This window comes from Miscanthus floridulus, chromosome 11 (genome assembly GCF_019320115.1).
Source record: "Miscanthus floridulus cultivar M001 chromosome 11, ASM1932011v1, whole genome shotgun sequence".
Lineage (NCBI taxonomy): Eukaryota > Viridiplantae > Streptophyta > Magnoliopsida > Poales > Poaceae > Miscanthus > Miscanthus floridulus.
Genome location: NC_089590.1, coordinates 41,410,216 through 41,425,651, shown reverse-complemented (window position 1 = coordinate 41,425,651; position 15,436 = coordinate 41,410,216).

Here is a 15,436-nt window from a genome sequence, read left to right as displayed (position 1 = left end):
CGCGCCGACGAGGCGGCACGTGGACTGGGCCCGCTGCCCAACCGCTGCGTGTGCGCGTCAGACTCGCATTCGGCCTCACCTGGTCCCTGCATGCATGGATCCAGCTTCCCCTATCACCGCCACCCCTCCTCCTCCTGACCGCATTGTTTGCGCAGAGATAAATAAGCGGCGGCAGCGCCGCAAATAGATACGTGAAAAACTGCTACGAACGGTAAAAGAAAAAACTGATTTCAGATGTAACGTGAAAAAGTTAATTTGTGTAACGCAGGAAAAAAAAATGTAAATTATTTGGTTGGAAAACCAATCCTTTTTTTTATCCCATTATTAAAACAAGACAAACTGCCATTTGAGAGAGTAGAAAGATGAAGCCAAAAGCAGGTTCACCAGTAGAGAACAGACATTTGATTCTCGGTCAAAATGGGCTCTAGTCCCGGGATTTTTTGCGTCCGGGACTAGAGATACCTTTAGTCCCGGTTGGTGGATCCAACCGGGACTAAAGATCCCTGCCCAACGGCTACTGCGCCAGACAGAGGTGGCAGGGACCTTTAGTCCCGGTTGGAGCCACCAACCGGGACTAAAGGTATACTTTTACTCCCGGTTGGTGGCTCCAACCGGGAGTAAAGGTCTACTCCCGGGCCGTGGCTGCGCCCGGGGTTGGAAAGTTACCTTTAGTCCCGGTTGGATCCATCAACCGGAACTAAATGTTCTCCCTTTATAAATCGGCCGCCTCCTCCTTCCTCCCCGAGCCCGAGCTCAGCACATTTTGAAGCTCACTGCAGTAGTGTTCTTGCTTCCTCCCTCCCTCCATTGTTCCTCCATCCATTCTTCGATTCCTCCATCGATTTCTTCGATTCCTCCGTCGATTCTTCAGTTGTAAAGGTTACCAATCTCATACTCTCATTTTTTACCATTTTCTTATGCCATTTTGTTCACTATATATATTTATGGTTCTTTATTGTGGTTTTTTCATTTGTAAGCAATTTGAGCTCAAAATCACTTCAAGCTTGCATATTTACATGAAAGAAGGTTAAAGTATATATAAATATAAAGTTAGAAAATAGTTAGAAAATTATAGCAAATCCTTACTAGTTGAACTTGCGGACCGTGTCCAGGTCGGCGAGGATGTTCTCTGCCGAGCGGTAACGGACGTCAAGGAGGAGCTTTGATTCTACGAGGGAGAGCGACAACGGTCGTGGAAGACCGTGTTCCCTTCCTCGTAGAATCGGAGCTCTTCCTTGACCAAGTACGGTGCCGTCCGGTGGAGAAATGCTCGCCGAGCTGATCACGTAAGCAAGGTCAACTAGTACGGATGATTATTTATTCACATGTCCCGATATCGTCGCAGTAGTCTGTCAATCACCGTACCTAAACGTAGTATATATAAATAAAAACTTAGAAAATAGTTAGAAAATTATAGAAAATCCGTACTAGTTGAACTTGCGGACCGTGTTCAGCTCGGCAAGCATGTTCTCTGTCGAGCGGTAACGGACATCAAGGAGGAGCTTTGATTCTATGAGGGAGAGCGACAACGGTCGTGGGAGACCGTGTTCCCTTTCTCGTAGAATCGGAGCTCTTCCTTGTCCAAGTACGGTGCCGTCCGGTGGAGAAATGCTCGCCGAGATGATCACGTAAGCAAGTTCAACTAGTACGGATGGTTATTTATTCACATGTCCCGATATCGTCGCAGTAGTCTGTCAATCACCGTACTTTTTATTTTAACTTTTTATGAAATGAAAAACTTAGAAAATAGTTAGAAAATTATAGAAAATCCGTACTAGTTGAACTAGTGGACCGTGTTCATTTCGACGAGCATGTTCTCTGCCGAGCGGTAACGGACGTCAAGGAGGAGCTAGATAATTTTATAGTTTGTTAATTTTATTTGTTTATAAAAGGAGAAATTTATAGTGTATTAAAAAATGAGTATAGAGAGTAGATGACAACTGCTTCCGGGTCCTCGGCCTCTCATGGGTTTCCAAAGCGACTTAGGCCGGGCCTTCCTCTCATTCCATGCGGCAAGTGTCGTGATGAGACGAAGATTGTGATGGAGTACCGAGTGAAGAAGGAGGGTCCCAACAAGGATCGTATCTTCTACAAGTGTCCGGATCGCAATGTGAGTTATTTTATCGTATTTAATGATTATGGTTAGTTTATACCTATTTTCATGATGGTTGTGATTAAAGTTCTAATTTTTTGTTTTAATTTCAGTGGGATGGCAGTGGACGATGTTCAGGCTTCTACTGGGAGGAAGAGTATGTTGAACTCGTGCAAAAATATCTTGCACAACAGGCAGATACGGCGGCTAATGAGGCAGTGATCCAGCCGAAGAAGCCCAAAGATGTTGCATAATCGGGGGATCTGTCTGTTTTAGTTGAGATTGGTCGCGAAATCCTTGTGCTCCTGAAATGTATTTTAGCTTTAGTTCTTTTAGTAGTAGTTGAGATTGTCTACATTGTAGCGATGCTTTTATAAATTTGTATCTTTTGTGGTGGCACGCATGTTGTATAAATAATTAATTATGATCTAGGTTTTAATATGATATTTATGTCATGTAATGCAGATGAGCCGTCATTGGATGTATAATGCTGATCGCCGCTCCCAAGGGTTCATTGACGGCGTGCATTCTTTGTTACGTGCGGCCGAGGCAAACAAACGCGACGGTTTCATGTGCTGCCCATGTGCCATATGTAAGAATACGGTGGAATATCCTTGCTCAAGGACTCTTCATTCACACTTGTTCAAGTCGGGTTTCATGCCAAACTATATTTGTTGGACAAAGCACGGAGAAACCGGTGTTGTAATGGAAGAAGGTGAAGAAGAACAATGGGACGACAATGATATTATTCCTGATGGTGCGTGCTTCAATGATACTGCAATGGGAGAAGCTGAAGAAGAGGTAGCCGCAGAAGATGAGCCGGCTAATGATCTTTGTCAGGTCATTCGTGATGCACAAAGAGAATGTGAAAGTGAAAAAGGAGAAGATCAAGTTCGAGCGGATGCTAGAAGATCATAAGAAATTGTTGTACCCAACTTATGATGCAGGGCAGAAAAAGTTGGGAACCACACTAGAATTGCTGTAATGGAAGGCAAAGAATGGTGTATCTGACAAGGGATTTGGAGAGTTACTAAAAATCCAAAAAAAGATGCTTCCGAAGTACAATGAATTGCCCGCCACTACCTACGAAGCAAAAACAAGTTGTCTGTCCTATGGGGCTAGAAATAGCGAAGATACATGCATGTCCTAATGACTGCATCCTATACCGTGGCAAAGAGTACGAGAAATTGGATGCATGCCCGGTATGCCATGCGTCGCGGTATAAGATCAGGCGAGATGACCCTGGTGATGTTGAGGGCGAACGTCCGCGTAAGAAAATCCCTGCCAAGGTTATGTGGTATGCTCCTATAATACCACGCTTGAAACGTCTGTTCAGAAACAAAGAACATGCAAAATTGTTACGATGGCACAAAGAAGACCGTAAGGTAGACAATATGTTGAGACACCCTGCTGATGGGGTCCCAGTGGAGAGCAATCGATAGAGAATTCCCAGAGTTTGCAAATGACGCAAGAAACTTAAGGTTTGCTTTAAGTACAGATGGTATCAATCCTTTTGGAGAGCAGAACAGTAGTCATAGCACTTGGCCTGTTACTCTAAGTATCTACAACATTCCTCCTTGGTTATGCATGAAGCGGAAGTTCATTATAATGCCTGTGCTCATCCAAGGCCCGAAGCAACCTGGCAATGACATCGATGTGTACCTGAGACCACTTATTGATGAACTTCTCATTTTGTGGAATAAAGAAGGTGTACGTGTGTGTGATGAGTACAAACAGGAACACTTTGATCTATGAGCATTGTTGTTCGTAACAATCAATGATTGGCCTGCTCTAAGTAATCTTTCAGGACAGTCAAACAAGGGATATAATGCATGCACACACTGCTTCGGTGATATTAGAGGTGTATTCTTGAAAAAATGTCGAAAGGTCGTGTACCTTGGCCATCGTTGATTTCTTCCTGCAAATCACCCTGTAAGAAAGAAAGGCAAGCATTTTAAAGGGAAGGCAGACCACCTGACCAAGCCTCACAACCGAACCGGTGAGGATGTACTCGATATGGTCAATGATGTGAAAGTCGTCTTTGGAAAAGGACATGGAAGCCAACCTATTCCGAAAGACGCTAACGGTCACGCACCCATGTGGAAGAAAAAGTCCATATTTTGGGACCTACCCTATTGGTAAGTCCTGGAGGTCCGTAGCTCGATCGACGTGATGCACCTGACGAAGAATCTTTGTGTGAACCTGCTAGGCTTTATGGGTGTGTATGGAAAGCCTAAGGATACATTTGAAGCATGACAGGACCTACGTTGTTTGAGAGAAAGAGACAACCTGCATCCAGAGAAGACAGATGATGGACGCCATTACTTACGTCCTGCTAGCTACACTCTAAGCAAAGAGGAGAAGGAAATCATGTTTGAATGCTTAAACAATATCAAGGTACCATATGGATTCTCCTCGAATATAAAGAGTATTATAAATGTGCTAGAGAAGAAATTCTGTAACTTAAAGTCCCATGACTGTCACGTTCTCATGACGCAATTACTTCCAGTTGCATTAAGAGGAATTCTACCTCCAAATGTACGTCTAGCCACCATGAAGCTATGTGCATTCCTTAATGCAATTTCTCATAAGGCAATTGATCCAACTGATCTAGCTAAACTATAGAATGATGTGGTTCAATGTCTTGTCAGCTTTGAGTTGGTGTTCCCTCCTTCCTTCTTTGATATTATGACACACCTCCTAGTTCACCTAGTCAAGGAGATTTTCACTCTCGGTCCTGTGTTCCTACACAACATGTTCCCCTTAGAGAGATTCATGGGAGTCCTGAAGAAATATGTTCACAACCATGCTCGCCCAGAAGGAAGCATCGCTAAGGGCTATGAAACAGAAGAGGTCATTGAGTTCTGTGTTGACTTTATTCCCGACCTTGACTCAATTGGTGTTCCTGAATCGAGACATGAGGGGAGACTAAGCGGAAAGGGGACACTAGGGAGGAAAACATATATTGGTACGGATGATGATTATTTCAATAAAGCGTACTACACAGTTCTACAGAACTCCTCTTTGGTAGATCCGTATATTGAGACACACAAGGATCTCTTACGATCCGAGTTTCTAGGGAAGACTGAAGCTTAGATTACGCATAAGCACATGGAAACTTTCGGCGGTTGGTTGCAAAAAAAATGTCAAGGTGATGAGAGCATCTATGAGCAACTGTATTTATTGGCTATGCAACCATCATGGCATATCATCACATACAAAGGGTACGAGATAAATGGGAACATATTCTACACAGTAGCCCAAGATAAAAGGAGTACCAACCAAAACAGTGGTGTCCGCATAGATGCCACAGACCCGAATGGGAATAAGCAGACATATTATGGACGCATAGATGAAATATGGGAACTAGAATATGCACCTACTTTGAAGATCCCATTGTTCAAGTGCCAATGGGTCAAGGTGACCGGAGGCGGGGTAACAGTAGACAACAAGTATGGAATGACAATAGTAGACCTTAGTAATATTGGGTACAAAGACGAACCATTCGTTCTTGCCAAGGATGTGAATCAGGTGTTCTATGTCAATGATATGTCTACTAAACCAAAAAGAGGGAAAAACGATAATGACTCAACCAAAGAGCCAAAGCGCCACATAGTTTTTTCAGGGAAAAGAGTCATCGTGGGAATTGAGGACAAGTCGGACATGTCAGAAGAATATAAAAGGATGACCGAATTCCGCCCTTCAAAGTGAACAAAGACCCTAGCATCTTGGTAAATGATGAGGACACTCCATGGTTACGAAGCGATCATAACCAAGGGACATACGTAAACAAGAAGTTCACTGCTGTGCCCACTTGATGATATAGTGATTTAATATAGTGTGTGTTTGAGATATTATGTAATAATTGTGAATTCAGATGTTTATTATGTCATGTTTCAAATTAAATCAATGTTTGATTTGGTGGGATTTCTCTCTCAAAAAGGTAAATTAGGATACTGAGTGATGAAAAATTAAAATATTAACGTTAAAATGACGTGAAAACAAATTTCCTATCCAAAACCAATAGTTTTAATAATTTTAATTAAACACTACATTTTTGCATTAACGAAATAACAAATATTAGTTACATTATGTTTTATAATTCTAACAAAAAATAAAAAAAGTTAGGTTATAGATTTTTCCTATGTGCAATAAACAAAAAGAAAATTCATATTTTTAACAAAATAATTTTATGCCTTTTATTTAATTTACTATGTATTTAACAAAAACTATTACATTTCTATTGTATTTAACAAGACTATTGCTTAAAACAGGCGGGAAACGAAACTGCAGGCCACCTTTACTCCTGGGTGGAAAGCCCACCCGGGAGTAAAGGTGGGCTGCAGTTTCGTGGCCCGCCAAAAAAACCCTTTACTCCCGGTGCGTGTTACCAACCGGGAGTAAAGGTATACCTTTACTCCCGGTTGGTAACACGCACCGGGAGTAAAGGTACCTTTACTCCCGGTTGGTAATACGCACCGGGAGTAAAGGGTTTTTACTCCTGGTTGGTGGCTGGCACCGGAAGTAATTCTCTCTGGTATATAACCTCCAGCGCCTGGCGCAGATCGATCCGCTCGTCTTCTTCCTCGTCGAACACCGCCGCCCTCTTCTTCCTCGCGCCGCGTCCGTTCGCCTTCCGTGACACCGGCGCCGCCCTCTTCTTCCTCGTGCGGCCTCCACCGCGCGCGCCCGTGCCCCTCCTCCGCACGCGCCCGTGGCCCTCCACCGCAGCCTCCTCCGCGCGTTGCCCCACCGCGCCCGAGGCCCTCCACACTGCCGAGCTCGATCGAGGTGATATATTCGTCGATCTCTTTGTACATTCGTCCGAGCCCTCCACTGCCGAGTTATAGATCACGTCGAAAACTACAACTTTGGTGTAAGCCATGTCAACGCTCGAGGTCGATTGAAAATTCCAAATTTTGAATCACAAAATCTAGGAACTAAAAATGAATATTTGGAACTCTAAATGATTTTAAATAAAAAACATATCTTAACGCAAGTTTTGAATATTTGGATATTATATGGATAAATTAGCAAGTTTAATTAGAGTGTTAAAAACTGCATTTTATGGTACAAAAATACATTTTAAGACCACTGGGACCTGAACTCATGACAAGTTTAATTAAGGACCACCAATGAAATTACTTTAGAAATTAATTAGATCGATGTAAATCCATGGCTTGTATAATAAACACGCTATATATTATTTGGAAACAACGCTACGAACCATCCGCTAATGAACTTTCGTTACAAACTCCTCAGGATGGCAACCATTGTCGTTGTCACTAAAGCTGAAAATGATCCAGCCCATCAACCGCCATATATTCATCACTATATGATATGCCTTTATTCCAAGATGCAGTTTCAATAGAAGAATTTTTTCTATCTTCATAGATCAATGTTTGTTAACAAAATTTTATCCAAATATATTCATGTAGGGTCTTTTTTTTGAAGGATTTGTTGTAGGATATATAATGGTCAAATAGGAACTCAATTTTGATACCCAGTTTGTAAACTAAGCGTTTTTTAGTTTATCAAAAATATCATATGTGATGATGTTAGCAGTTTTGGTTGGACTTGCATGCATGGCTACAGACAATCACGCACCGACACCGCCCCGGCCCGCCTCACGTCGTCGTCGTCGTCAGCACGCCGGCCCGCCTCACGTCATCGTCGTCAGCACACCGGCCACCGCGCCGACACGTATATATACGTCATTTGTATTCATATGCATTTCGTCCATGCGTTTCTATGTATACGGCGGAGCACCGCCGCCCTCGTTCACCCATGTGTACAGACATATATACGGCGGAGTGGAGCACCGCCACTCTTGTCACACCGCCCTTTCTCGTGGCCTAGTTGATCAACATTCGTATTATCGTTATCGTTAATGCTAAACAATCACACCAGGGCAAACCGCGCTGTTGATGTCACCGACGTGGTTCGCCCTAGTCACCGACGCAATTTGCCCTCGGCCATTTATGTATAGCCCTAATTCGCCCTAGTACCGATGTAGTTCGTCCTAGTGTGGCGAATTGCATCTGTGACCGAGGGACAAGATTTAATAATGCATATTGTTCGTAGATTTTACGCATGTAATAAGCAAAGATTTGACGTACTATATATTGGTTTTGTTTTTTGAAGCTAGATGGCCGACCTGAGAAATATGGATGAGGAGGAGTTGATGATGAATTTGATCAACACTGGCACTCAAGTTGCCGGCGATGATGGTGCTAAAAATAACGTGCAAGAGGATGCAGATGACGGGAGTCAGTACTTAGCTCTTGAACAAAATGAGCAACAACATATTGGCCAAGTATATATTTTTTATTATTAGCTATATATATTATCATATGTCTTATGTGTGCTCATGACATTAAAAATAATGTTTATGTTTTGTAGCCCTCTGGATCGACATCAACAACTACAACGAAGAGTAAAAATGTTCGAGGTCCCAAAAAGCCATTGGAGGGTCGCTTCATCATCTCAGAGTTCAATGTGGATACAGGAGAACCGAGGGGGCCGAATAAAATAAAATTTGTGCACCACTGTGGTTACCTTGTATGGGACCGGCTCCTGATTAGTACCCGTGAATGGAAGAAGAAGACCAATGCTCCTCATATCAGTTTTGTCTCCGATCGTGACAAGGCGTTAATTTGGAATGATGTCTTGGTACATTTCACGCTCCAAACAGATGGTTATGATGATATAATAGATGGTGATGAATTGAAGGAGCGAGTTAGGGATTGGGCAATGAAGAAGATGGCCACCCAGTTTCAGACTTGGAAGAAATACCTATACACGACGTATGTCAAGAAGAACATAGCACCAGATTTTACTGTCCCAGGCCCGATCTCAAAGCAGAGGCCCTATTAGGATGAGTTTGTACAGTACAAGACTTCGGAAGAGGGTGTGAGTCGGGTGATAAAGAACCAACGTAATGCCCAACAGAAGACATACCACCATACCTTGGGATCAGGTGGCTACCCGACTGCTACTAAGAAGTGGAACAAAATGGAAGCAGACCTTCTTGCCAAGGGTATCAGACCAGAATCACTCGAGTGGGGAGAACGCGCAAAGAATTGGTTTTTCGCTCATGGGGGAACACTAGACCAGGAGACAAGGAAGTGTGTTTATGGCGCAAGACTGCAAGAAGTAGCAGAAAGATTATTTTATGCTCAGAGAGCTACTGCTAGTGGTGCGTTCAGGCCCAACAGAGAGAAGGATGAGCTGACATACGCCATCGGGACTATTGAACATGGTGGCCGAACTAGAGGCAAAGGAAGTGTCTCGTGGGAGCATGGATTCCCTCAGGACAGACCTTCCTACAGAAGTCGCCAGAGAAAGAAGGAAGAAGAGGCACAGCGGCTCCAGAGGTTGGTGGAAGCGGTGCGTGAAGCACAGGAGCGGGAAAAAAACCTTGAAGCGAGAATGCAGGAGGAAATCAGAAGGCAAGTGCAAATAGCAGTGAGTGCAAGCAAGCAGGCATCAGAGCCAGGAATCAACATTAGCCAATCTATTCAGTTGAAAAGCAGCAGCGCTTCCACGGAGATACCAAATCAAGGGGACACAGGACTGCGCTTCCCTATGGATGACGTCACTGAACCTTGTACAACGTGTGAGCTACACATTCCGAAGGAGAATTCCACAATCAAGGTGGCTATCGGTCTTGTTAATCCTATCGATCGAACCAAGACACCAAGGATTCATGGGAATATAATCCAAGAAGGATATGCTACCATCTCGGTAGATAAAGCTAAAAAGGTTTTAGTGATTTGCCTCTTGACATTCCTGGAGGTGATGGCGAGAAGACTCTAGGAGAAGCGGAGAAGACATTCATTCTATGGCGCAAGCGCTACATCATCATTCCAGGGATGTCGGCTCCACCACCTCCTGAACTACCTCACCATAGGTACGTGCGGATGAAAACACTACATCATTAATGTGTATTGGCTTAAATAATTAACAATCTACTCATAATAATATGTCATTCCTTTTTTTGTAGCAGATCCTCCCCCAACCTAAATCTAATTGTTCAATCGCCAGATCATCATAGTGCTCTGTACGATGACATTGTGTTGGAAGACGAGGCTGCATCCACACCATCTCCAAGGAGGTCTCCAACGCCGTAGCCGCCACCTCCAAGGAGGTCTCCAACGCCGCTGCCAACACCTCCAAGGAGGTCTCCAATGCCTCCCCCACCCCCGCCTACCAAGAAGCCTAGCAAGAGGCCAGCCCCTCAAACGAAGAACCAGTTCCCGCCTGCAAAGAAAGCCACCGTGAAACCAAGGGCTATTCCCAAAATAATATCTGAAGAGAAGGAAGAAGGAACTGATGCATATAAAAAAGACATGTCTAGATTCTATGACAAACTTAAAATGAATCAAGAAGCAAGGAGAAACCCGGAGAAACCGTACTTCTTCGTAGCTCCAGATATTCTAAGAAAAAAGGTGACTTCTTACCAGCAACAACAACGGGAATCTCGTAAGCCGTCCAAATCAACGTTATCAGACTATGACCGCACTCTCACCAAGTCAATTGAGGCGGCACAGAAAAAGAAGCGGGTAGGGAAAGGAGTTGCCCAACTCGGACAACAAGCGCACCAATCAATCCCCCCGCTAGTTATTGGTAATGAATATGGTTCGAATTTAGGATTAATGCATCAGGCAAACATACCTCCGGATGTCGATTTGGATCACCTTGGTGAATTTCTTGATGAGACTGGTCTCGACCTTTACCAGATGTTTGGTGATGGAAACATTGAGAGTGCGGCGGAGGTTGATATTTGGAAGAAAAAATTTGTACTAGGCCAGAGTCTATACAACCCTCAAGCCTTATCTGATCTGGGGACGCAAATGTACCTGCTAAACAAGTGTTACATGCAGGCGTCTACCAGTGGAGACTTCTGCGTTGGTGTCAGAATTAGAGACGAACATTGGTTCCGTGGCGATGATGTTATGTATGTTGACTTTGCAGAATTTCATCAACTATGCCACCTGACCTCTCTAGACAAAGTTATCATTAGCTGCTATTGCCTGTAAGTAATAATTCTTTCGATCTATTATTAAACTCATCATATGTGTGTATATGCATATAAATTATCCTAACAAGTACTATATATATGCAGATTTACAATGACAGAGCTCAGAAAGGAAGGCTGCAATGAAATTGGTTTTGTTGATCCCCATATAGTATTCAAAGACCTAATTACTCCAAAGACTAATTGGAAGTCTGAGTTAGAGAGTAACATCATAAACTTCTTAGTGAACCAACGCCACAAGAAGGATATACTCTTTCCCTATAACTTCAAGTGAGTGTTAATCATGTCGATCATAGCCTTAATGGCTCATATGTTGATTCTAGTTAATTAATGAGTGTTATGCGTTATATCCTATAAACACATGCAGCAATCACTGGATATTGATGGACATCGATCTGGTGAAAAGTCACTTGATAATCTATGACTCGATGAGAAAACCACAACAAGACTACCAAGATATGATAGATATTATCCAGAGGTAATTTCGGGATCTCTAGCAACTATATATACACACAAACATGATGATTAACTATATCTGATGATGTGGCAAATTTTTTATTGGGCAGTGTTTGGAAAACCTTTATTGAGAAGCAACACATGGAAAAATGCAAAGCGCCACTGAATGTAATCCCTTTGAAAGTAAGTCCCCTAAATCGCATCATCTTTATTAATTAAACATATAGCTTTCACCGGATCACCAGATTGGATGACAAATCTTTTTCTCGTAAAGTGGTGTCTGAGGCAGGAACAGGGGAACAACTACTGTGGTTACTATGTTTGCAAGTTTATCAAGGTGCTCTCCCAAAGAACTCCTACAGAGAGACTCAAAGTACGTTAAAAATACACTATATATTCATTTAATTATTATTATTGATTGTGTTACTATGTCTTTATATATATATATGTACATATATTAATTTATTTTCCTTTAATTCAAACATGTAGACTCGATGATTAGAGGAAAAGGTCATACGGCAAGACCAAATCAAAGCAATTCAAGAGTCTATAGCCGGATTTTTTAATGAGCAGGTCATCGATTCCAAGGGCGAGTTCTACTTCGACCCAACACTGCCATTGAAGCCAAGCTAGAGGATGAGAGGAAACTTGTTATGTCACAACAACTATAATGCAATCTTTTATAATATATGCACATGAAATAATATAATGTAAAATACACATATGCATGCATGCATGTAAATATATATATAATGCATATATATATATATATATTTCTATGTTTGAATTGTGTGATTTAATACGTTCATTGTGCTTGAACCGAAACATACTATATGCGCGTATAAATGTATAATTAGCAGCGTACAATACGACTTCGAAAACCTATTTTGAAAAGAAAACAAAAAAATGAAAAGAAAAGAAAAAAAGAAAAAAAACCTTTAGTCCCGGTTCGTATTACCAACCGGGACTAAAGGTGTCGGCCCTCGTGGCATGTCAGGAGGCACCTTTAGTCCCGGTTGGTGTTACCCACCGGGACTAAAGGTCCTCCTTTAGTCCTGGTTCCTGACCCGGGACTAAAGGACCCCCCTTTAGTCCCGGATGCTTGCTCCCGGGTGGGGAACCGGGACTAGAGGGGGTTCTCCACCGGGAGTAAAGCTCGGTTCTCTACTAGTGGTTCCAAAATGCTATGAAATGTATACTACAAGAAAGTAGCTGATTTTGGAATACAAAATTTCACTATCGATGTAGATATGTATAAGATCCTACCACGAGTCTGGACTAACAAACCACTCAACCATTTCTCAATATATTGAATTTTCATATCAAGAATTATATATGTAAAGTAATATTGCTTTATTATAAGAAACTAGCAAGTGTGCCCATACGTTGCAGCGAAACATATAAATTTGTTGCATGGTCATTTCGATAATTTATGGCTCGGAGAGTTATTCAACGGTCGAGATCTATTTCAACGTTCTTGTGATCGAACTGCATACCGTCACTTGGCATGTCTTGGAATTAGACTCCTATATACAAGTTGTTCTAACTCGTATGTCAACCGATTGTGGCTCCGGATCACATACGGGACACAGAGGACATTCCGAGAAAAAAAAAGATGAATGAAAGAATCACTTGTATGTATAACATATGTCCATTTAAATATTCATGAAAGTAGATTGGGTAGTTAAGATTTAGATTTGAGGGTATATTTTAGCTTTTAAATAGTAGAAGAAGTGGCAAGTTAGATGAAAAATTAGGGAGGGGGGGGGGGGGGGGTGTACATTAATTATCAACCAAAACGAGAGGAGAAATAACTAGATGCAAAAAAACTAGTAGGGGATCTCTCCTGTTTCCTAAAAAACTAGTAATGCGGTCAACAAAAATTTGAGCGAAGTACTCAAATTGTCACTAGCCCAAATATGGCTACAGTGTTCATCCTCCAAGAATCCAAACGAGCAATCAGTAACGTCTTACGAGTTACGTGACTCATCTGAGTATGGGACCTAGCAATCTGGCAAAGCTACAAGTGGACGACACCTGAATCGTACCCCTTTCTTGTGTATTTGGCACCATTACGCTACAAATCGCCTTCATCCAGTTCATCATCTCCTGTTTCATCGCTTTTCGTGTGCCCATTGAGAGTTTCAGACGGTCGATCAGTCACACCTAACGCTGATCGAATGTTCTGGTTCATCAGATACACGCGAATCCACTCGTACATGCAAGCAAAGCCGTCGTGCAATGGCATTATTTTCAACCAACCAACCAACCAACAAATACCAGCCAAAAGGCCACATCGAAATTCCGAGTCTAGAGAGAGAGAAAAAAAGTGCGAATCCTCATGTCTCCAGCAGCAACCGCCATTTCCTCGTTTTGTCAAGATCACAGGACCTTTTTTGTTTTTTAGCTTTCATTTCATGTGACACGTCCTCCGGTTCCTGTCGACCAGCATCCAAATTATTGCGCTCGCCGGCCCGGCCGCCGGCCGGCCTTTCGGCGACGTTTTTTTCTCGAATGCGCAGGAGATCTGCGCATCATTTTCATTAAAAAGGAAGCGAAATGAAATACAAGGTTTTGCCGGCGTAGCCGGCTGCACATCTGGGCCGGACTACATGATTGAAACGACAACGACATAGCAGACACTATGCATAGCTATCCCCTAGCTAGTTCTGCAAGACCAGCGGCGCCCGCTTCAATCCATCGGTCGGCCTCCATCTTGATGAGCTGGAGCAACTCGACGATTGTTGCCGAGGCGTCGCGGAAGCATCTGGGGTTACGCTCTTTCCAAACCTGCCAAGAGACCAAAGCAAATAGCGTATCGAGACCTTTTCGACGCTGTCCATTGGCGAGTGACTTGATGCGTCGCCACCAGGCAAGAGAAAGATGCTGTCCCTGCAGGTAACTGAAGACCAAGAGCTTGTAGGATGTGGTGCCAAAGCTCCCTTGTGAACGGTCACACTGCGATGATATGGTCGATTGTCTCCTGGTCTTGATCGCAGAGGAAACAGGTCTCTCTAGCTTCGAGGCCGTGCCTAGCACGCCTATCCGCAGTCCAGTGACGGCGTCTGAGAGCCAGCCAGAGAAATATCCTCACCCTCAAAGGCGCCCAGGTTTTCCAGACGAGCCGGTGACTACGGAAAGGCCTTTCGGCGACGTAAACCTTGCCGGTGCCGCCTGCATTGGCCGCGGCAGCATTGCTGAAAGCTCCCATCTGTTTGACTGTTGGATAAAAAAAATGTTTGACTGTTTCTTTCCAGTGGACGTCACCGGAAGGCGGAAGCCCGGAACGGCAGTGAGAAGCTGAAAGCCTGAAACTGACAGATAGATGCTAGCGGCACCTAGCTGCCGTTGATTTCAGGACAGGGCTTAGTGGATCCCGTGATATCCAGAGACCAGAGATAACAAAGCACGGGAAGAATCATAGCACAAGAACCTGGATTTGGTCATCATGCCAAATTATCTGGACGACGATTAAGAATGCACTAGTTCAAGCAAGCTGCAACCACAATAACGTGTGCTAATGACAGTGTCGATAACAGATAACTCAAGATCGAATCTGAATGAAAGTGCAAGGTTGATCCATGCACGGGACCACGCTAGTATAGGTCCGCCTCCCGCCTCCCTGTGCGTCTGGATGACGCAATCGGACGTCAGGTACGCAGCGCAGGTCGACAGGTGAGCGCATACCTGTCACCGACCTGCGGCGTGTCGTCCAGGAACGACTGTTCCTACTGGACTACGGAGCCCTCCGGTACTTTGCCGGCGCATGTGGAGCATGCACCAGCGCTAGGGAAGCTCAGGTGCAGGGGCCATTTTGTGCTCTTGTTCAGCAGAGGCGCGTTCTTCTG